This window comes from Sturnus vulgaris, chromosome 7 (genome assembly GCF_052056855.1).
Source record: "Sturnus vulgaris isolate bStuVul1 chromosome 7, bStuVul1.hap1, whole genome shotgun sequence".
NCBI lineage: Eukaryota > Metazoa > Chordata > Aves > Passeriformes > Sturnidae > Sturnus > Sturnus vulgaris.
In genome coordinates, this window is record NC_142249.1 from 22,608,196 (window position 1) to 22,631,374 (window position 23,179).

A 23,179-nucleotide genomic window follows, 5' to 3' on the forward strand; every position below is an offset into this window, starting at 1 on the left:
TGCAGTGTGATCCCAAATTGCGATCATCGTGCTCATGCACTGAATTCAGGGCTTCACAGAGGTGGTCGTGGTCTGTCTCAAACTGGTCAAGTGGAGACACCACTGCACCAGAGAAAAGCTGCAGATCTCATATCTGTTCTATGTTTGAGCCCTTCCCAGTTAAGACATTAATCTGATCCTTTCTATTCTAAATGTAAAAGAAATAAATAGTCCTGAAAGTAAAAATTAGAGCTCCCTGGTCTTAGACGACAGAGCTCATGGACTACAAAACTTCTCACTTTGTTTCATATCCATAAGTTGCAGTGGAGAGCGCTAGAGTTTTAACTGGCCCGGTGGGCACTGTGATATCAGCGGCATCGGGGACAGGCCTGGATTTAGGGTCGCTCTCGTGCATTTCCCTTTGGAAAAGCGAAAGTACCCTTCGGGAGCGAACGGAATTCCAGTGCTGGACGAGGCGCTGGGCCAGGCCCGAGCAGCGGGGTGGGGTGGGGGGGGCGCAGGCCCGGCCATGAGCGCGGCCGCGCTGTGCCCGCTGTGCCCGGGACACCCCGGTACTGCCTCGGCCCCCGGAGCCGCCTCCTCACCCGCTGCCACCGGGAAAAGCCACGAGGCTGCGGCTCGCGTGTGAGTGAGGAGCAGCGAAGGGGCCGAGTAGGAACAGGAAACACCAACTTGTGAGAGCCATTAAAGCAGAGCTGTGTGCCAGCCCCAGGCTGGGTTTGTGGGCTCTGGGCTGAGCATGTGAAGAAGTGTCATGGCCCATGGTCCATAGGTAATGGAGGTTTTCTTAGTGGCTGAACCAATACCCTGCTCGTTACACACACCCGTACCAGGCTTTCTCAGGGCACACACAGCTTTGTTTAAAAAGAATCCAGATAGGTGCTGTTCAAGCTGGTCTCACGAAAGGTCTTTATTAACCAGTGAAGTGAACCCTTGGTAACCAGAATTGCCAGTGTCTGTCAGAAATAGTAATCTGAAAAATGGAGATAGCTGCTCCTTTAATAAATATTATCTTCCAGTGAAACATTTCCTAGAAGTTAAAACAGGAATATATTTTAGGAGACATTAATTGTGCTGTAAGGTTTCCTGCTGATTTGGTTTATGGCCTCTGCTCCTCTCTATCTACAAAACCTAGGTGGTCTTAAATCATTCAGTGGTTCAGTGATGCCTGTGTCATTAATAATTCTCAGATGCTCCTTGGGAAAGTTGCACAGTAGGATAAATCTTACATGTGTAACTGTACTGTTTGTCAACAGGGAATTCCAGGCTTTTAAAAAAAAAGTATTTCTCTATTAACATGAAGATGGGTCAGGATCACTGATTTTATGATGATGGATGCTGAATGAAAAGCTTTAGAATAGCTAGAGATGTATGCAAGTTATGTGTTGTTACCCGTTTTCTCTTGAGTTTTTTTCCCCTCATAATTTCTGGATGGATCTTTCTTTGGCAGGCTCCCAGAACAGCAAGTAACATATGCTGTTAAAACTGATTGTCCGTGGCAGTGTTCAGACAATTTATATATTCCCTAAAACTTATTTTAAAAGGTCTTTTTGTTCACTCTCCATCTTAAAAGCCAGTTTCAACAAGCATCACTGAGATTTTGATTTACTGTTATGAGTGATGTTTTAAAATGTGTTGGTGCTTTCATAGGAAGATGAAAAATACACTCTTGTGCTGTTTTTTTCCAACCCTGCCTGTGATTTCAGGTGCAAAAGGCAGATTGTGCTTTTGCTCTACAAAGACTTCTCTGAAATTCCCAATGACATTTAGGTATGGATTAATATTTTGTTGATTATTTTTAGGCTGAGCACTACTAAATACAAAGTATGAACGTGTTGCAAATCTTGTTCGGAGATATTAATTCTTATTATCTGTAAAAGTATTTGTCACTTCATAATTTCATTACTGTAAAATAATCAGCAGTTATATACCTGAATAGGATTATAAAATACTGAGAATCTGTGAATGCTACAACTTTTTTAGTAATAGGATTACTAAAATTTTGAAGGTTCTGTCCATCAGTTGTTCTATACAAAACAACAGAGGTGACAAATTCGGGGAATATTGAATCAGTGCTGGAATATTTGCACTAGGAAAATGCCACATCAAGTTTACAAATAGTTTGTATTCATTAAGAATAAAGATATACAGGTATATATTCAGATTGGGTATATAGAAAGATAATACTGTTAACCAGTCACCAGACAATAATGCCTCCTCCATCCTTTTATCTAGACCCAGCTGCCCTGTAACCTTACCATGCCTTTGTCATGTTTGCTAAGTCAGCTAATAGTATTTTCCAAATACCTTCTGCATTTTTTGATTGAGAAGCAAATGCCCTTGTGGTTCAGTGGTGCAGATTTTTGTGTAATGAAATTTCTAATCTGTGTGCATTTGGACAAACTTGATGACTGATAAAAGTAGGAAATACACAGAAATTACAGCCCATTGATTAGCCTAAACATCCAGTCACTTGTGTTGGTGCCTTTTGCTTTGTTGTTTAATTCTTCTAAATGCTATGTTGTTCCTGAAATGCACACAGAACGTTGACGTTCTATATTCATTTTTATAGATTTTTTTAGAGATGTATAATGGCTGATTCTTAGCACCTTGACTGACCTAATCCTCTCATGCAGAGGGCAAAGTTTGATCCTTGGAACCACTGATTTGCATGACCTACTTATGGTCTAACACGTAGCTAGAGGCACAATAGATGAGCTATGGGATGATGTTATAATGATAATATAAAGCTCCAGGTGACCTCTTTAGACAAACAGAGCTTTCAAATCAATCCCTTGATACTATGGAATATGGAATATTCCAACAATATGGAAAGAAAAAAAATATGTCTTTTCTCTAATAATGTGTACAAAATCTGATATTTTTAACTGCATATATGTGCAGTAAAATGAAACCTAATGTTGACATAGCTCTGAAGTAAATGAAAAGATGATTATATCATTGCAGGTATTGACTAGTGTGCATTTAAATGACTTGCAGATTACATTCTTCTGAATGTATTCTACAATTCTAGTTGGTTTGTGTTCCTTCAGGCTTAAAAATAAATTCCCTTCATCTCTTCTCCTAGTCTGTTTGCAAAAATAGAAATATATCTAAATGTGAAAAAATTAAACATTTCCAGTAAACATGACCACGCATCTGCCAGAAGCTACTCTAAGGTAGGACATATATGCATTATGGTTAACCACAATGTTATTAAGTGTTTTTAATCAATACTTTCACTGTTCTATTAGTGACTCCAGTGATATTAACTCAACTTTTTGGGTCAAGGAGCCTGTACAGACCTTAAAGTTTCCAACACCTTTCTGAACAATGAATAATCTGTGTGTGCAAACCAGAAATTTTGGCTATATGGAGACACGAAGTAGCATTGCAAGTTTGAAATTAGAAAATAGCAAACAAATATTTTTATATCAATGTAGTCAGGCAAGTCAAGACAAGTGAAAGATGTTAAATGTTCCCCATTCCTAATCTTTGCTGCTCACAATCTCAGCACCACCTTCAGAGTGTTCAGTCACCCTAGTGGGAAATGTTTTCCTTCTTTGCCTATAAAGCCCTGATGCAATTTTACTTCTATAGTTATAGTCAGTCCCTTTAAAACTAATATGTTGGATTCTGTTTTCTTCAGAAATATTAGACCTAGGGTGTGTGCTTAAGCCGTTTCCATATAATGGTAAGCAGGGCTCATGGGGTCTGAAGTACTTGGTAGCTTCAGTGCTTTGAAACAGTGATTGAAACAACATAACTCTCACAGCAAGCTGGGAATAAGCAATGTTTGTGCATGGCCTAGCTCTTAACTGGGAGTATAATTGGTGAATGGTAAAGCCCATCCTTGGCTACTGTGCAGTGTTTGCTGCCCAGGAGGGAGTTTGAAGCTGGGTTCTGCGTGGGCAACTGTGAGTTTGTCATTGTTCTGCCCTTTGGTTATTTCATCCAGGGATGCTGTAGATACTCTGTGCATTCAGAATTACACCAGATGCACCAAGAATTAAAATGGAATTGTCAAACTTTTAAATTTTTTGAAATTAGACACTTTTCACCCTCCTGGAGCATTTGTTGGTACTTTAGGGGAGGATATACCTTTTGATGGTATTTCATCAAGTTTGTTCTCTAAGTGGGTAGGTATTAGCCCATATGTAATTTATTTTTGTGTTTCAGAATCACTGTCTTGCACTGTCCAGAATACTTAGGCTTTAGACTTCAGCTTTGAGCTTACATAGTAGGAGACACTGAGAACAATGTGATTGAGGTTCATTTCATACCTGTCATGATATCCATAAGTTATGGTCTTGTGCCTTTGCAATGCTCTGAAAATTATGGAATGAACTCAAGATCCAAGTTCTATTAGACCGTTTTTGTGCTAGCTTTACCAGAATAAAAATAACCATCTCCATAGAATTAAAAACATTAAGTTGTGCTTTTATCCACAAAACGGAAAATGTTGAAGGATGTAAAGTTATTACTACATCTAAAATGTGTCTTTGAGTGTCACTGTTGGATTGGTTCAAATTCTCTTATATTTTCTAGACTTTTTCTCTAAATAGGATTTGTGTGTAAGGAAATACATGCTTTTCCTTGTGTTTGGATTTTGAAATATTTAGTGGTGGTGGTATAAATGCTCACTAGTTGCTGATTAACAGCAGCAGTAGTCCTGTGCAATTAATTTCACCATGGTATTTGATTCAAGATTAAGTGAAAAGTGAATTAGTCACATGTCCAGTTTTTGCTTCCGTTACTTTGCTTCAAATGTTTTATTTATCATATATTGCCAATGCATATTCTCCTAAGTGAAAACAGTTAGTAGTTCAACATATCTTAGCCTGAAAATATTCATCTGAGTGTGATGGATACACAATACACCTGGAAAGGAATGTCAGCTATTTTATATCTGAGCTGATGCATAGTTGACTTCTTTTTAACATAATCTTACTTTGGTGTCACTTTACTTGGACCAAAATCAATTTTATATGGAAACTGTTTTACAGCTTGTGTGGAATGAGCTTATGCTTTTGATTTGTTTCCTAATAACGTGGTCTAGGTTAGTAACTGTGAAAGCTGCTTTTACCTGGCACATTTTATGGTCCTTTTGTCAAGATTAAAGAGATGAGAAAGGCAAATCCTCAGGGAACTACTAAACATGCAGAGTTTTTTAGATTACCAGTGAGAGATGAAGTGGATAAGTTTGATCCTCGTGATGTAGTGTCTGTTCTGTAAACAAAGAAAATCTGTCATCCACAGATGTTTGTTTGGACACTTTCCCCAAAAGATGTTTTGATATTTGAAAACCCCAAAAATTTGAATGTATTTTGTACCTTGGCAGCCAGAAGATGTGCAGGCACTGTCAGAGAAATGCTGATCTTACATTTCATTATCCTGTCTTTAATGCAGAGGACACAGCTATGCTGTGTTATATCTTTTATAGAGATATCAGGGTGCTTTTTACAACATGGGAAGGAGAAATAGAAGATTCAGCAGGACAGGAGCTTTTTTATTTTAGTAGCCAAAACAAACAATAAAGTCTGCTCTAAAATTGCCACTTTCCAGTGGCAGTAATTCCAACAAAGACATAAAGGTACTGTTGAGCAGCTTATACATGGATAGATAGGGCTGTAAAATAGTCCCTGTTAAGTTGAAGGGTGGGGGAAAGGGGTAATGCTTGATGGCTGCTACAGGCTGGCAAAATGTCTGTAAATGAATAGAAAGGAGTAATCACTGGTTGAAGTGTTGCTAGGGTTTTTTATTTATTTATTTTAAATTTTTTTTTAAATTTTAAAAATTTCATCTCATCTCTTTCCTAAGTTTATTCTAAATGTGGAACCTTTTGAAATCCACTTGTAAGTGGTTTGTATAATTATCCTATTATTCATTTAAAGGATTATTGAGTGTACCTCTTGCTTTAGGCTTTGAAAATGTACCCTCTAGGTCCTAAGCCTCCTTTTTGTTTGTAAATTGATTGTCAAAGTCATCCACACATATGCAATGAGATTCTGATACATGAACAGAGATGGCCTTTGCTGTCAACACTGCTCTGACCACAAGTTCAAAATACAAACTGCTATGAAGAAAACTGGCTGTGTCCCAGCCAAAACCTGAACAGTGTCTGAAAGGAAGGGACAAAGTCAACAGACAACGAATTAATCCAAAATAGGTTGCAGTACTAGCCTGACTAGAAGAGATCAAAAGATCCCATGTGAGCTACCAAGCAGTTGCATGTTACCTGTAAATGCTTTGGCACAATAAGGAAAGGAACAGGCTGGCCATTAGCATGGTGTACTTCAGTGTACCACCAGTGGTTATCATGGATGACTATGCAGCCTTGACATTACTGGGAAGTGGGCCTGTCTGTGGTTCTGTCTTGCTCATTTCTGCAGCTCTCCCTAACATACAACAGCATTCAGTGCTCATTTTGTATGTATGGATGTCAGTATCCTCTGAACTTGTATAAATAAACCAAGGAAATGAAGTTTGTTTCTAGGAGATACAACACTTGAGTAAAGTGAAATATCACCTCTTTGCTCTGCAATGGAGGCATCACCATTATATTTATTGGGCTGAAGATTAGTGAAGTTGGTTTGCCTGGCAAGCTGAAGAACAATTTTATGCCAGACCTGTGACCCTCTGCAGAGGGCTAACCCACCATATACAGACATAATGGCAATTTTAGTATAGCTCCTCAAGCTGCCATCATGGAAACTGTATGGGCTTTATTCTTTAATACCTTGATTACAATAGATTTTTCAGTAGCAGAGAGACCAGGCACAGCCGAGTAACTTTTGCAGTGCTTGTGGCATCTGGACTGCTGTTTATAACTGAGAAGGTACAAAATAACCTACTGATAATGTTGAACTTGATAGTGCAGAAGTTAGAAAGGGAGGAAAGAAAAAGATATATCTCTCTGATGACTGGCAAATCCTTTTTAATTCTTTTAATTTATTTTCCTGTATTTCAAAAGGCTATGTGAACACACTGTCACCATTTTCCATTTTTTCTTTGAATTCATGCAAGCAGTTGGTGTTGTAGTTAGTGTGTTGCCTTGAGGATTCTCCTCTTTCTTTGCCAGACTCTCCAAGTCATCATTCACACAAGTTGCTTTATGTGATTTCTGTTCTCAGCTCAAGATGCCATTTAATTTGAACTTGAACAGGGAATTTTGCTTTTGGTAATGTAAGCTAAGGTTGTTTCAGTTTGTTTCCTTCTTGCTGTCCCCCCCCGTCTCCCCCCCCCCCCAAGGTTTGTATGTTTTTGAAATCAGCCTTCTGGAAGAACATGAAACACCACAGACAATCACTGTGTAATGAAGTTGTCAGTGAACTATAATTCTGAACTGAAGTTTTTAGTTAATTAAATACTAGAAAAATATCAAAAACTGCATCAAGCCCTTCTATTTTGAGATTAAGTTCCATTTATTTGAATCTCATCTTTCAGTATTACGCAGATTTTCTGCATTAACAATAAATTTTAAAAACCAAGAATGAATGAAAAGCATGTTCTCATCAGTTAACCAAGGAAAACTGAAATATGTTAGTTTAGCACCCATCTACAAATCAGAAGTCATAGAATAAATTTTCATGTTGTGGTCTCATAGGTTTGAGTAGTTGGAAATAAAATAATTGCTGCTGTAACTATTTAAATGCGGTTTTTGTGATTTAATTTTAAAGCTTTAGCTTTAAATTATCATCTGCATTCCTCCTTTACCATGTGCAGTGCATCCACTTAGACTTAGTTATAAGGCATAATTCATTTTGCCCTTGCTTTTAAGGTAGACCAAAGTGATAGTGGTGTTGCACTCAGGAAGTTAGGACTGAGTGATTTATTTGAAACTCAGGTACAAGCTATTTAGGTTGAAGTCCAGCTGGTGTGAAAAGAGTCTCTGAAGGCACAGACTAGGGCTGATCTAGGCTGCAAGTGCTGCCTCTTGCTGCCCTTGAAGGCTCTCTGTATTTGTGCAAATATTCTACACCTCAGGGTAGCAGCATATAGCAAACAGAGCATGTGCACTGTGCTGTGTATTCCACCCTAGGCTATGCTTTTTTGCATGTTGTTACATATTCAGTAGCTTCAGTTTATTTTTGGCACGGAAAATGTATATACCAAAACTGAAGGGATTTAGAATACTCCTTTTAAGGTGAAGAGTAGGGGGAAGGGATAATGCTTACTGCTGCTACTGGCTGGCAAAATGTTGTATGTAAATTAATGTATTTTGCCTTTTTCTGTGGACAGATGGTAGTTTAAGGTAATCCTGAAGGTATTTCTTCCCATTATGATTTTTGTAAAGCAGCACAGCAAACTGTCACTTTGTACACTGTTCTAATGGGACACGGTTTTTGACTTCTGGATTGTTGTGCAGCACTAAAACAATGTGAATTATAGCTCAGTGCTCTATCCTGGTTAATCAATGTTTACAAGTGTCTGCAGTCGTACAGATTGGATTTCTGAGTGACCCTGCCTGTGAGTGATAATCATTTCAGGCATCTCAATCTCCCTTCCTTTAGCACAGGTGTCTAAAAATAAAGGCCATGGTTGTGCTTAATTTTGTGAAATCCAGCATGCAACTTTTAACTTGGCTGCCTACCATGGATCCATCCAACCATGTCTTTGTCAGCAAGAAAACAGCTTTTCTGACTCAAGTCTGTTGCAGTCCTCCTAAGGGTGCTCTCCAGCTCTGAGTGGTTGAAGGGTCTTCTGTTTTTACTTTGCCAGCCTCTTTTTGCTGATATATAAAGAGTTGCTATTTGCTCTGAGAAACAGCTTGATATGCACTTTTGTAGTGACTGTGGGGAACATTAATGTCCAAATACAGCAGCTGAGCTAGACTTTGAAACTGAGGAGCCTTAACCCCCACCTTGGCAGATTGACTCAGCATATTTGAAATTTCCACCTCACTGCTGAACCCTGCCTGTATTATGTCAGTTTTGGGGTTTGAAATTTAGCCTTGGATCAAACTTGTTTCTGAAATTATATTTCTAACGGGAGAAGAAAGCAGGAGAATAAAATCATATTAAAAGAAAACTTATATAACGTTCCTGGGAAGGAATGGCTTAGGTTGCTAAGTATTCCCCAAGCCTCTGGTTTTTCAATTATGAATAAGAAAGCAATATGAGCAGCAGCTGACTTACTGATCTGTCTTCACTTAAAAGTCAGAGCTCAGACATTAATTTAGAGGACTGAATGCTTTTTTTTTTACTAGAGCCTTTACAATTGTACCATTCACAGTTAATATTGATACTCTGCAGGATAGGAAATTTCACTAGAGAAAGAACACATCAAGGCTCATCCTGCTTTTAATGGAATTAGTAGAAGTTTAACAGTTGCTTGTAAAAGGAGGAAGATGAGACCAAAAAAGATCTATGTGTTAAAATGAATCTGTATGATAGAGATTTATTCATGCCATTTTGAGTGTATTTTAAAAAGGTTGCCTCTTACTTTCTAGGGCATTGTCTTGGTTTCAATCTCTCCATAATTAGTTTCTATTTATGGAACAGATCAAGATAACTAGCTTGCAGATGTCTAAAAGATATGTGTTCATGTGTTTTCTTGCTTTATCTTTATGCAAATGCTTAATTATTAATGCTTTTTAAAGGACCATGGGAGGTATACAGACTTAATTTTTTTTTCTGTATGGTTAATACCAGCAGTTTAGTTCTTTGATTTCATTTCTAAGTACTTCAAACTGCCATAGAAAGGAAAAACTGACATTTAAATACACATAAAGATTAAAAGAATTGCAATCCTCATTTTTCAGTCACCTACATGGATCTGTAATACGAAGTTTCTATTTTGCAAAGTGCTATTAGCAGCACTTGTTTCTGTTTTTCATCCTGGAAAAACATTTTATTTCCAACTTAAATTCTTGCTACATATTTTTACGTTTCCTTGTATAAACACTTCTGTGTCTCAAGAGGTTATGTAGTTTATTGCTTTTGGCTGAAAAAAATTCTTTCAGGAAGTTGTGCTACTGAATTTTTAGTAAAATAATGTGTGGAATTAGGGAGGGAAAATGAAAGGAAATTACAAATGGAGTTACTATCACCCAGATCACAAAGTTGTGTGTTTAAATATGTGTTCCTGTGCACTGTATTCTGTATGCAAGTATTGAGTATTCTATTCTGTATAAATTCAGAATCAGTTAAAAGACCTCTGTAGTGCAAATAAAATGTAACCATTCCCTTTTAATGTGGTGGCAATAATGGAGTAGTAAATGCATAAACCAAAGTATTTAAGGTGTGTAGGTATTCAAGGTACCACATTAGTAGAAATGAAAGACACCATGAATACTGAGATACTTATATTTAGTATGAGCCCTTTTATAGAGTAACAGCAACCTCCATTCTTGACCTTCGATTGACCTCGTGTACCACACTGCCTTAAAGATGGGATAATAATGGAAATAGCTTTTGCTTTTAGTTTCCTGTAGAACAAATGGGTTTTAGTAGTAGCTTTTGTATTTGTGCTATGCAAAATTTCAGCCTTTATATTTTATCTTCCATTTTGGATTGCAAGGAGGGAGTGTTTTCTTAGGTTTTCTTTTCCTGTTAAACACTTACATTTAGTGTAAAGAGTGAAATCCAAATCTTTAATCATTAACAGGCCAAAGAACTGTTGAAGAATAAAAAAAGTCAGTCAACACAGTTTAATAAAAGCTGTATAATCAAATGACATTATATATTAGTGTGCATTTTTACTGTTGTATTATCTATAAAATCTAAGCAGTCTATAAATCATAGAATTATGTAGGTACTTACCATTTTAAAAGCAGCATCGAGTGGAATTGGTGAAAAATCCCTGGGGTGTAATCAATAACTGTTTAAAATGATGAGCCTTTATGGTATTATTTTCAAGTGCACCATCTGAAATCAGAGGAAATTTACTGACAGTTGTATATTTTGTTGAAAATAACGTTCAGACATAGGTTAACCACAAAATCTGTGTCTGTTGCCTTCTACAGAGTACAAGAACAATGATTTATTTTGAAAATGTCTTTTAGCTGGGTAACTAGGTAACTTACACTGTGCTACGTGAAAGAGTTTGGACTGCATTTTGTGAAGCTGAATTCCAGTGCAATGAGTGAAGGAAACAGATGGAGTAAGAGGAGGACAGATGGGTATCAAAAAAACTACAGCTGCCGTTTTCAGTACCTGTGCATTAACTGCCATAAATCAATTTATTTTCATTTACTGAAACAGGAAAATCATAGATTATTAAGCCAAAACACTACAGGTCCCTGAATCACTGTTATGTTGAAAGCATCTATTTGTAGTAGTTAATAAGGGTCCTAAATGAGCTACATCTGAGAATAAGTTTCCGTGGGTAAGAATGTCACCACCAGTCCAGTCATTTCATTCTGCCAGGGAGATTTAAACATCTCTCATCCCATAGCGGGAGGATTAGTTGGTTATTAGTTACTGTGTTGGACAGCTTTAATGTTTTCCTTGTTGCCAAGAGGTGGGCTACTGAAATGATGCAGTGCTAAGGGACTGCTCTGCCACAAGGCTTCAAGCAGCCTGTGAGCAGAGGAATCTACAGAGCCCAGATCAAGGCTCAGAGTGTAGGAGGCCACTTCCTCTTTGAGAAAATCAAAACGCTATTACTATATACCTATATATATATATATATCTCGATACCAGCAGCCCTTATGTGCTGCCTGGCACAGTTGCTCTGTCACGTACTTGACCTTGACCTAATTTGATCATCCCCGTGGTTAAACAGGAAGTTCAGCTGAGAGTCACCACTCGCCCTACCGGGTGTCACTGATACTGCTGAGTTTTTATATGAACACCTGTCCATTAGAAATTGGATGGGGGCCATCCAGACAATTTACATTTATTTTAGAATGTCTTGCAATTAGTGGACTCAGGAAATTGTAAAATGCAAATCGAAATCACCGTTGTATTAGAAATGCATGAGAAATGAAGGAATTCAGGTTGGCATGTGTAATTGCTCTCTTTCCTATTGAATTTATGTCAGGGAGTTTTATGCCTAGAGGCACTGCATGAAATTGCCACTCTATTTTGGTGCAACAAAGGAAGAAGTATGAAAAGGTCTGTAACTTGAGTATCTTGGAACTGGTTTTCTGTGACATTTTTATCACAGTTCCTTTTAAATTTTCCTATGAATAGTTTGAATTAAAAATAAACGTTTTAAAAATTATTGCTGCTTAATTTTCTATTTGAAAAAAATATTAGGGGTTAGAATCACTACTTTTTGTAACAAAACATAACTGAAATATGGTGTTCTCTGATCATATGTAAAAAGATTGGTAAGATTTTGGGCTTCAGTATACTTAATGCAATTTAGAGCTTAATGTGGTAAACCCAGAAGATTTTACCTTTGTTAGCTATTTGTAGATTACCTTGCCAATATTGCCTCATTCAATGTGAGCATTGTAGTGCCAGGAGTTGCCCATGCTGAGGCTGGGTTACAGTCTTCAGCCATTAACAAACACTATTCAAAATGCATCATCTCCCACTGTTACCCAAATTTCTGTTGGGTTGGGATGTGGCCTATGAATTGGGCAAATAGTTCAGAAGGGATATGATGGGATGAATAGGATGCAAGATGGTTTACCTTGGTTTCATAACTTAAGTGGAAGAGAAATCAGTGGTTGGTTTCCTTCTATTAAGAAATATTAGCAATTTCAATCCATTTTCAGAATGGCTCTATTTATGCAGATTCAAATATACTAGGTTTTTATTAATTTTTTTTTAAGTTGAGAATCATAAATACAGTTGTCATTATTTTTTTTCAGTGAGGCTTCTTACGAAATTCTGTTTCTCCATAGTAATCGAGCTGCTTCTGCTTCACTGAATTTCAAATAAGTGTGAAGTATTTCCTTTAAGTAGGTAGGAGATAAACTGTAAACTAAACAGCATTTTTAAGCTATTGATTCAAAAGAGACAGTTTAAAATCTTGACCAGGATCAAAAGAGTGAGAAACTGTTTTTGATTTTTGTAATTCAAAGATGGAAAGGAATTATAATTACTCATTCTAAAAGCATAGAATTTCTTTACAAATTAAACTCAGACTTGAATTTACAATTTGTTGCTGTAATTCTTTTGAAAATATACATCCTCACAACACACAAAGTAGTGACTGTTAAATCCCTATTAAATGTAATGGCCACTAATGAGTGTGCCCTAATAGATAACTCTTCAGCCCATTGAAATCTGGCAGTGTGTAGTGTCAGGAGCATTGATACCAGTATGGAAGAGCAGTGTAATTATTTTGGTGTATCGAGTTAGACTTGAAGAGTCCTGGGAAAGGGAGAAGGCCATGCTGCTGTCAATACTTCTCCTCAGTAAGTAAGTGTAAGTGATGTGCAGTTTCATTTATGTATTTGATTTGTATTCAGCCCAGGCCTTTTCTGAAACTGCCTGATCATTTTGAATTCCCTGCAGGGAATGCTTTTAGAAAAGACAGCCATCTTGCACAAATGCTCTTGCTGATGACAAAATCTGGGGCTTCTTGCCCTGCCACACAGACTGTAAGAATGTGCATGTACTGCAGAGAACAGAGCTCTCTCAAAAACCTCCTGGCAGGCCTCAGCTATTATGTGCTGAAGACTGCTACCCAAGGACTAAGGCTAATCTAAGTTGCAGCAGAGGAAAGCTCTCTTAAGTGGTCAAAACTCAAGTGCTTGGTCTTGTTTCTACCCTCTATGGAAGATGGTGTGCTGGTTTAAATGTTTCCTGCAGCTTCCATCCCTGTGGGTTTGGTTACACTGTTCTGCTCAGGGAGTGCCCAAGCTTGTCAAGGTGAAATAAGGTGGCTGTGAAACAGCTGTGGGGCACACATGGCAAAAGAAAGGTTACAATCTTCTTACAAGTACAAATGGGAATAAATACCCAGTATTCACTGGTTTTAGAGCATCTGTCAAGAGTTCAGTGAACAGTACAATTCCCATACAGGGAATTACTTTTCCCAAAGAGTTGTATATTCCTGTATTTTTGTCAAGCATTGGATCATTTGTAGTTAAGTTGAGCTTCATCAGATAATCCAACAGTTGAAACGAATGCATTCTGCTCACCATGTGTATGCAATATGTATAATAATATAATATAATTTATCTAATAATATATAATTATATAATTTAATATAATATAATTTAATAATATACTAATATAATAAGTAAGTTAACCAAACAGCAGATTCAATTCTGTATATGAAATTAGAATTTTATATTTAAGTTGTAAATATCACGTTTTGAGATAATGAAAAACCTTTCAAATAAAATACTTTAGTCTGGTTCTGCTTTGTTATTTCACTGTTAAGTAAAAATGAAACTTAAATGTCAATGTATTTGTTGGTGATAACACCATTTCTGTTGTATCTCTGGGATTTGCACTTACTATTCTTAGTTACTTATTCCAAAATATTTGGGGAAAAAAAAGCCCCAGGGAAGCACTTTTTCTCTTGACACTTATTTTTCTTGTTGAGATTGAGATTCCAACTTCTTTGAGGGGAAAGACAGAAGTATCAAGGCTCTAGGCAAATTTTGACATTTTTAAACCATGGTTAAAGCTAGTTTAGATATCTTGGCATGGGCTTGAGTCAATGTAGGGACAAGCTGAGAGGAGGTGGTTAGGTCCATACAATGAAAAATAAATGTAGACAAACAGGAATTGATGAAGAAAAGTGTAAATGAAAATATAAAGACACTTACTGAAGATAGAGCAGTGATTATTATAGATAGCATAGCAAAAAACCAAAGGAACACATAGAAAAAAAATTGAGTGGAAAAGGGTTGAGAATTTTTCTGAAGATGGCACCTCTCTGACTTCTTCTGTTCCAAACTCTGATTCCATGATCCTCTGCTTTTTTTTTTTTTTAATTTCTCACTAAGTAGTTGCATGAAAAAATTGCAGCAACTAATCAGAAAAAGTGGAATGTCAAGATTTTTGTGTGAAGAGAGGGAATGTAGGTGCAGAATCCAGAAAGATTTTTGTAGAACACTGAAGAAACAGGATGCAGAATCTGAAGATATTTTAATATTAGGTCTGACAGTCAAGTGCTAATAATTTAGAGTGTTAGAAACAGGAATCAAAGCACCTTGTTGTCTGTATATGGCTAGTAAAGGACCACCTGTGAATGAGATAATTTTTAAAATATTCAGTTCTGAATATCAGACAATACTTTTTTTTCTGACCTTAGACAACTATATTAGCAGGATAATAACTCATGTTGTTTTTCCTTGGATGCTTTAAAAAAAAAAATACAACATTTCCTACAAATACGAAATACTGGCTACAGACACAAATAAGAAAGTGTTAAGAAAAAAGCTTTGTAAGGGACATAATTTTCTGATGATGAATGTTCTACAGAATGGCTATCATGATATGTCCTCTTATTTAGCAATAGGAGAGGGATGTATAACTAAATATCTCATCAGAATGATGAAGATCACGTTTAAAGCACATTCATTTTCCCCAGCCCTTTATTTTTCTCCAGACATCCAGCTTGTTAAAGAATTTATCACTGCAAAGGATGATGCCTGGTTCATGACTTATTTCGTGCTGGTTGTCTTTCACTGATATTTGTGCAACCCTATTCCCTTGGCTCCATCCCAAAGGAAAAGTGGAAGATCATATGCCATTTTTGTCCTGGCATTGGAAAGTAGCTGGTCCAGTGCTTGGTTTTTGCCATGCATTTGCTCAAGCCTGAGTAGTTCAGTAAACTTCAGCAGTAATATTTTTAAGCAAGCATAAACCAGTTGTGACCACTATCAAAATTGCTATTCTTAAAGCTAAGGACTGATGAACTGTTGATGAAAAGTAAAAACTAGTGACTATGCTTTAAAACTTTTAGAATGAAATGTTTTGTTGTTTCTACTTTTCTGTAAACTTAGAATTGAATCTCAAGTGTTGGTTTGTTCTGATGGTATTTCCATTTGGAAATGTCAAATATTTCAGGAGAAATTTTATTCCTAGAAGATCTTGAATTGCAGCCTTTTTAAGCAAATATTTTTCTTTTGAAGCTGTATGGAATTCTAGATATATCCCATTCTAAGCTTTAAACATTTTTTAAAAAGTTATTAAAATAGGGCTCAGAGTTAGGAAAAAACCCCAACTTAAATTAATCTAAACGAATCTAATAGAGTATTGTGTGTGTCTGTCTTTATATGATAATATAAGTCTAATAAATCCAACTATACATATCCATTTCTTTTGTAATGGCTGTTATATATTGTAAGTAGGGCATCGGTGTGCTGCCTGAGATGAAGTGGTTGCCTCTTCATTGAGGAGCAGCAGCAGGATTTTGACTACTTTTTAAATAGGTGCTCAAATTGCAAAGTTCATGCCATCCTCACTAAACTGAAGCTCTTCTTTGTTTAGATGAAATAATGACCAAGGTCTAGTCCTGTAGCTACAATTATTTGAGTTATTTTTGCTTCATGCTGAAGTCAGCAAAAATTTATCACAGGTCAGGTACTTAAAACTGGCTTTTTGTGTTTGTTGAGCACTGTAATTCCGTGCCAGCTTGACTTAAAATCGTGTTTCTGAAGTCTTGCTAAATTTCTGTCTGTGTTATATGCCATGACAAAGGCCGAGTATATTTTAAACAGAGACTTCCTATAATATTTTACAGTTTCATTAAGACTTTTGGCCAGTCTGATCTACAGTTTCATCTTTTCTTAATGCGTTTCCATTTTCCCTATATTGCCTATACATACTGAATTTAGAGGAGACTTTACTTCATGAAGTGTCTGCTTTTGTTACAGTCATTTTACACTTCTTTCATCATTATTGCATGAGATTTGTATTGAGTATATAATTTAGCTTGCTTCTTGCTCTATGTTCAATCAAAACATGAATCTTCTGCCATAACACTTTCATAAAAGAAAAAAAAAAAGCACTTAAATGGGATAAGGCTGTTTCAGCATGGTCTGCCAATGTGAAACGTCATACTTGTGTATGCAGGTTTGAATCCTTTGGAGCGTGGCAGTGTCTTAAATTTCTTAAATGGCTGATGAACATTTGGTTGTTTATGTGAAGAGTTTCAGGACTTCTGCCTGCAGTTCATAACACAAAAGCTTCTGGCTCTGTTAAGACCTGTTCTGGGCTGGCTGGAAGTCCCAAGGCAGAACAGACAGGGAGTCAAAATTTCTGCAACAGACGTGAAATCCTGGCTATGCTGACTTCAGTGGGAGTTTTGCTGTAGTTGACAGCAGGCCAAAGCTGTAATCCAGAAGTAGTCCTCCCTTGTTGATAATCCTAGTGTATGCCCTAGGGCAGCTTTTGCTTCCTTGCTACCACCCAGACTGTGTGTGTTTGTGCAGAGAAGATGTAAGTCTCTTATGGTGTCACACTGTGCCTGTCACAATCACAGCTCTTCTGGGAGTGAAATTGGGACAGAGGAGAAAGAAAACCTTAAGTGTGGACACATGCTATCTTATTGCTTGTGCCTGAGTCATTCCCAGAAACGTGGATCAAGCCCTCTGACCTGAGCAAGACTAGCTTCTTGAGACTGCAGAGAAGGGAGTCATCAACGACTGTAGCCAGTGTGATTCCCAGTTCCCACTTCTGCATTTGCAGATTATCCCTTCAGCGACGCTTTTGGTATGTGAAGCAACAGTACATTCATTAATTCAGTCCTACTTAGCCCATGCAGACTGAGTTATCCATGTAAATGTGATCTATTCTCAGAGACGCTTCATAAATTTTTATGTTAAATGACAGCAGCAAATGGGAAGTGTTTGATGCTTTTTTAGTTATGAGGAAGGTGTGTGATGCAGAACATCAGAATTTGTGTTTAAGCGGTGCTGATTGAAAGAGGAAATGGTCTCAAGTTGTGCCAGGGGAGATGTTGATTGGGTATGAGGCAAGAATTCTTCACTGAAAGGGTTGTCAAACACTGGAAGAGACTGTCCACTTGTCATCCATGGAAATATGTGAAGTACATAAATGGCACTTAAGGACAAGATTTAGTGATGGACTTGGCAGTGATAGGTTGATGGTTAAACTTGATGATTCTAAAGTTTTGGGTTTTTTAATGATTTTATAAGAAGAAAACCAGCTAAAAATAGCTCCTTGTCCTTTGGGAAATACATGTTATTTCTGTCACGTGAAAGTGTTCCCATTAGAAATTTTCTCAAGTTGTTTTCCAAAAGTATTTATTAGACATCCAGCCTAAAACATCATTTTGCTGCTTTGTGAAATGGAGTCAGAGACTTTAAACATTCAGAATCGTTTAGAATTGTAAATAATGCTCATCCTATCAAGTACAAAATAGTAAACCATTACTACTTCACAGTACTGGAAGTAAAAATAATCTTTGCTATGTGTTGTGTCTTAAGTCTTCATTTAAAAAAAAAAATCAGAAAAGTAATTAAAAACATTTTGGGGAGTTTTTGAAGAGTTGGTGTTTGCTGCCTATCTTTATATATCCCAAATGAAAAGAATGAAAAGAAATTGCTGTTGCTGCTTCTGTGGTACCAGAAATTAAATTCAAAGCTTGTTTACACCGCTAACAGTTATTAATTTCATAGTGAAGGTGGAACTCCGTATTTTTATCTGTAATGAACTGAGAAGGCTCGTTAACTTCAAGGCATTGCTACAGTGGTTTATCCCATATGAATGAGAATTTATAGGCACAATACATGTATCCATTATGCTTATACAAGCCTTGTGACAGTTTTGAAAAAAACAGAAATAAACAAGTAATTTTGCTATGATTAACTTCACAGAAAATTACCACATTCATTCTCTTTCTTCAATCTTCAAAGAACTTATTTCCTTTTTGCAAAGATCATAGGTGATGGCAACCCAAAGAGCACTTGCATGTTGGATAATCATAATCTTGGGGTCGGAATGTGAGATACTATGCTAACTGAGCATTAGTCTAGATTTGGATCTTAATCAGTCCCTTCAACTAGTCTTCAGTCTTTGAATCCTTACAAAATTCAATTCCTTCGTTGAAATTCAAGTATTAATGAGGTAAATAAAATATTTTTGCATCATATGGAACAATCAAGTGTGTACAAACATGAAAGATGTATTTTTCTGGATTCTAATATTTTAGGGTATATTTTGAGAGCAGAAATTTACTGGCGCTCCTTCTGCACTTCACAAGAAGTTCTGTTTGTGTTTTATCTTTTCTGTAGTTTAGAGGAAAGTTGGTCTTTGAGATGACATCCTTCCAGGAAATAGTTTTTGCTTAGGATATAAGACCTCTTTCTCGGATATGCCCGTGTATGGCTTTGCTGTTACGCATTTTCTAGTCTTGCACTTTTTTTCCCCCCCGAGGCTTATCTGCTTATCACTAATTCCTGTGTGAGCACCTTACATTGTATAATGACACGTTAAATCTCATTAGCAAGATACTGTTTATTTCTTCAAAATAATTCATTGCATTGTTACTGTGATGACCAGAGCATAAAGCAGTTCTTATTCCACAAAAATTTAACTCATTCTCCTTCTCTCTTCACGTCAATTCTCATTTCACATGCCTACTCCTTGAGCTTTCTACATCTCTTTAATTTTTGTATGACAAAGCTCTGTACACTTCTATGCAGTTCTGTAAATAAAAAGCAATAAGCTGATATCTTTCACCTGTATCAAATGTATTTCATACCTTTTTTTTTCTGGTATGCTTGCTATTAAACTTCTGTCTCTTTATATATATTGCCTGTCTGCATTTCCCATGTCCCTCAGCCCCTCTTCTGTCAATTGACAGAATTTTCATCTGCAGATGTAGTGTAATACCTCTTCTACCTTTGTGCTGATAGGTTCACACACACATTGAAGACAATTTCTCTGCTATGGTATATAAAATAAACTGTCTACAGCCACATATTTGCTTTCACACACACACAGTACTGCTTCTTTCAAGCAATATGTCTGTATATATATGGTGAAAGTTGAGGATCTGACTAAAATCCGTCTCTGAAATGAAGACAAGGCTAAAAACCCAGAAAACAATGGTGGGCTGAGATCAGTGTCAGCTCAAAGCTCTCAATAACCTAATCAGGCCACTTACTACACAGCAGTATCTAAGATATTCTAAATGCCCATGTCATACTTGTACATGGAAATTGTCCTACCTTTATAAAATTCAGATAGACGTTCATGCAGTCTTTTTAAAATACTGAACTACAGAGGTCACCTGCATGGAACTGGTCTCCCAGGATTGAAGGCTGGTGTCAGACTGACTGATAGCTGCTTACCCATCAGAGCAAATTGCACTCATTACTCTGGGACACTCAGCAGCCTGCTTTTGTTTTACTCACACTGCATGTTACTGTACCTTGTCCTTGGGCTTTGGATATCATCCCTGATCTTTAGCCCTTGATTTAACCCCAGATTCCTGCTCTTACTCCTAGAGCTCCCACTTGTAGTGCAGTCTTGCTCTGGGTTTTGCTCACTTAGCACCCTTACTGGCAATACCCCTATTTCTCATACTCTAGAATTCCATGATTTGTCCAGTTTTTAAGATCATCTTAACTAGATCTCTCATCTATTAAACAAAACAGGAAATTGAGCAGAGACTTTGATGAAATCTCCATATGAGTAATTTAACACTATTTTCGGGTTATTGTTGTAAACTGTTCTGTCAATTCCTGTTAGTGGTGCCTAATCATTCAGGTTTTTTATAATTTTGTGTATTTTGGCCTTAAAAAAGTAATCTGTAAGCCCTGTAGCACCTAAAAGTGCACTTCTAATTTACAACCAAAAGAGATTATGTCTTGCTTGTAAACATGTTTGATTGAAGGATCTGTAAACCTAAAACAGATACCTTGTAAATAGTGTGAGATTTTTAAGAATAACAAATGATGGTGACGATATGGTCTGTTACACCAATAAAGTGACAGGATTTATAAATCCAAGTAAAGAGTTACAGAGAAGTAATGAAAGGAGTACATACTTTGGGTGTCAGCAGAAATAACCAATGCATTTCAGCTTAAATTTTATTCATTTAGCAATATATCTAAGTAAAGATATGTCTCTGTTGTTTTAAAATGCAAATATGTCAATATTAAAAACAGTTTCTATCACATGAGAGGATGAAGAAAAAAACAACAAACAAATTCTCAGTGGCGAGGTAAGTCAGTATCCCCTTAAGTGGTAACAATCAGATATTTAGGGGTACTAGATTACTTCTTGTTCTTTTTTATTTCCTTCTTTAGATGTTAGGAAAAATCCTATTAAGTTGTAGGCAAGAGCACTCAACTGCAGAATCACTTTCTAATTGCAAACATCACTGTGGCTGCTTTAGATATCAGCTGAATTCATGGCATTCTTCAGTATTACCAATACTGGTAATACCAAGCCTGGCAGCATACAGTGTATTGCATGGTATCAGTATGGATGCAGTGCTCAGGTTTTTCCTCAGAAACATGTATCTCTGAAGATTCTGACTCTTTAGATTTATCTCTGAGATTAGGGTCTTACGGGCACTCCCACACAAATTTCTAATCTGTAGAACTGAAATGTGAGGTCATAATCTAAAGAAAGAGAAAACACAAAACCTAACACAGTTTAGGGCCTGTTTTTACTTTAATGCTTCAGTATTTTGATGACTAAGTTTTTGTGTGTGTCATTATGAAATCTAGCATTTACACTAGGTTCTGTTTTGTGTAACAGCATGCTGTATCACTAATTGTTATTCTTAGAGGGTTTTTCGCTTCCTATTTTTCAGAAGCTGTTTGAATGCCAAATTGTAGCAATCATCTGTCAGCTAATAGATAGGAATCTGGGATTGTAACTAAATGTAGTTAAGTACGTGCACTTAAATACTAATTAAACCACACTGACTCTGAGGTCATCATCTGAGTGATTATACTAGGCTCAAATAATGAACAGATCTTGTCAATATAAATTTTTTTTCATTCCTAATTTTTATCTTGCATAGAAAATAACTAAGTAGCTCTTATTCAAAAGAGAATTTCTGTCTCAAAATTCTTAGAACACAAACAAAGCCTTATGAAAAATTTTATCTTCCACCATTGGAATGCTTTTTGAATTTGTTCTTGTGTTAGTTTGCAAAGTGTTTCATTAGTTTTCTGAGGATTTTTGTAATAAATGGATGTTAGATCTAAGGCAGGAAACAAAGCCATATTTACAGTTCCCAGAACTTCTCATTGTAACAGTTTTCATTCAGTTGCTAGGAGCTTAGCCAAACTTTGAAAGTATTTGGGCTGAAATGTGTTGTATTAGGATACAAACTTTAATCATGTGAGAGCACACTATTATTCTCCAGCTCTTTCCCTGCCTGCTTCTTTCAGGTCACAAGATGGATAGTACTGATTTAACAGGCAGTTTGCAAATATGTAATTTAAAGATGTGCTTCATTTGGTTTGTGGCCCCCTGGCTCACTGCAGCATTCAAATCTTTCTCTGAATATGACACTGCTGTTTTTCTCATAAGACTGATGGGCTCCATCAAAACTACAACTGTTAGTGTCTACATTTTATAATACTCTTGTGGAATGAGTGTTTACTATTATTTCTGTTTTACAGTGTGCTGCTATGGCACAATAATACATCCTCAAAGCACAGACCAGTTTGAGTGACTAATGTGAAATACTCATTACCTAATTTCTCAAAGAACACAATTTTTAATATTTGTCCAGAGCTGGAGTTTTTAATACTAGCAAATAAATTCACTTAACTTTTTCCTGTGAATTCTTAAAACTTCTGCAAACCTAAGCCTTTGTGTTCCAGACTGTGTGCTCAGAATACACAGCAGTTTTGACTGCAGTGGCAGGAAGCAGTGGCAAAACTTGAAGAAATTCAGTTCTCTGCTCTACTTTCTTTAGCATAAGACCTAGACCTTCTTTCATTTCTCTAGCAAAAGAAAGTGGGATTACAAACATCAAGGTCATTCCCTACACAGCTGGCTTTCATCCTCAGAATCTCATCTTTTCTGTGAACTGCAGTGACAAGATTTTTCATTCTAAATTATAAAGTGCTGACTCTTGATATTTCACAGATAACTAGGAGTCAGCAAGTCATGTTTAATTTTCAACCTTTTGCCCATAGAAGAAGCCATTTTATTTAAGTAATATGGAAATCTCTCTCATAATCTTTGTTCTGGCGTTTAGCTTAAAAGTCCCATAGGCATTTTTACTCCAGTCATTTGCAAAATGCTCATGCTTGGGTTCTACATGAATGGCCCATGCCATTTTTTGATTTAAAGTTATATCAGTATGTCAGGTCCACATTAAG

General features: G+C 36.7%; 1 protein-coding gene across 9 annotated transcripts in view; it reads right to left on the reverse strand.

The window, feature by feature from the left end:
• The window catches only part of B3GALT1 (beta-1,3-galactosyltransferase 1), a 177,521-nt gene that overhangs the window by 40,688 nt on the left and 113,654 nt on the right, over window positions 1-23,179 (reverse strand). For 4 of the 9 annotated variants that reach the window (XM_088168096.1, XM_014890922.2, XM_088168089.1 and 1 more), the window contains exon 3: window positions 10,764-10,868. The gene's annotated coding sequence lies outside the window, so the exon portion shown is untranslated. Of the gene's footprint in view, window positions 1-5,086; window positions 5,230-10,565; window positions 10,618-10,763; window positions 10,869-23,179 lie in introns of all 9 variants that reach the window. The other 5 variants (XM_088168094.1, XM_088168092.1, XM_088168095.1 and 2 more) reach the window with 3 other exon arrangements.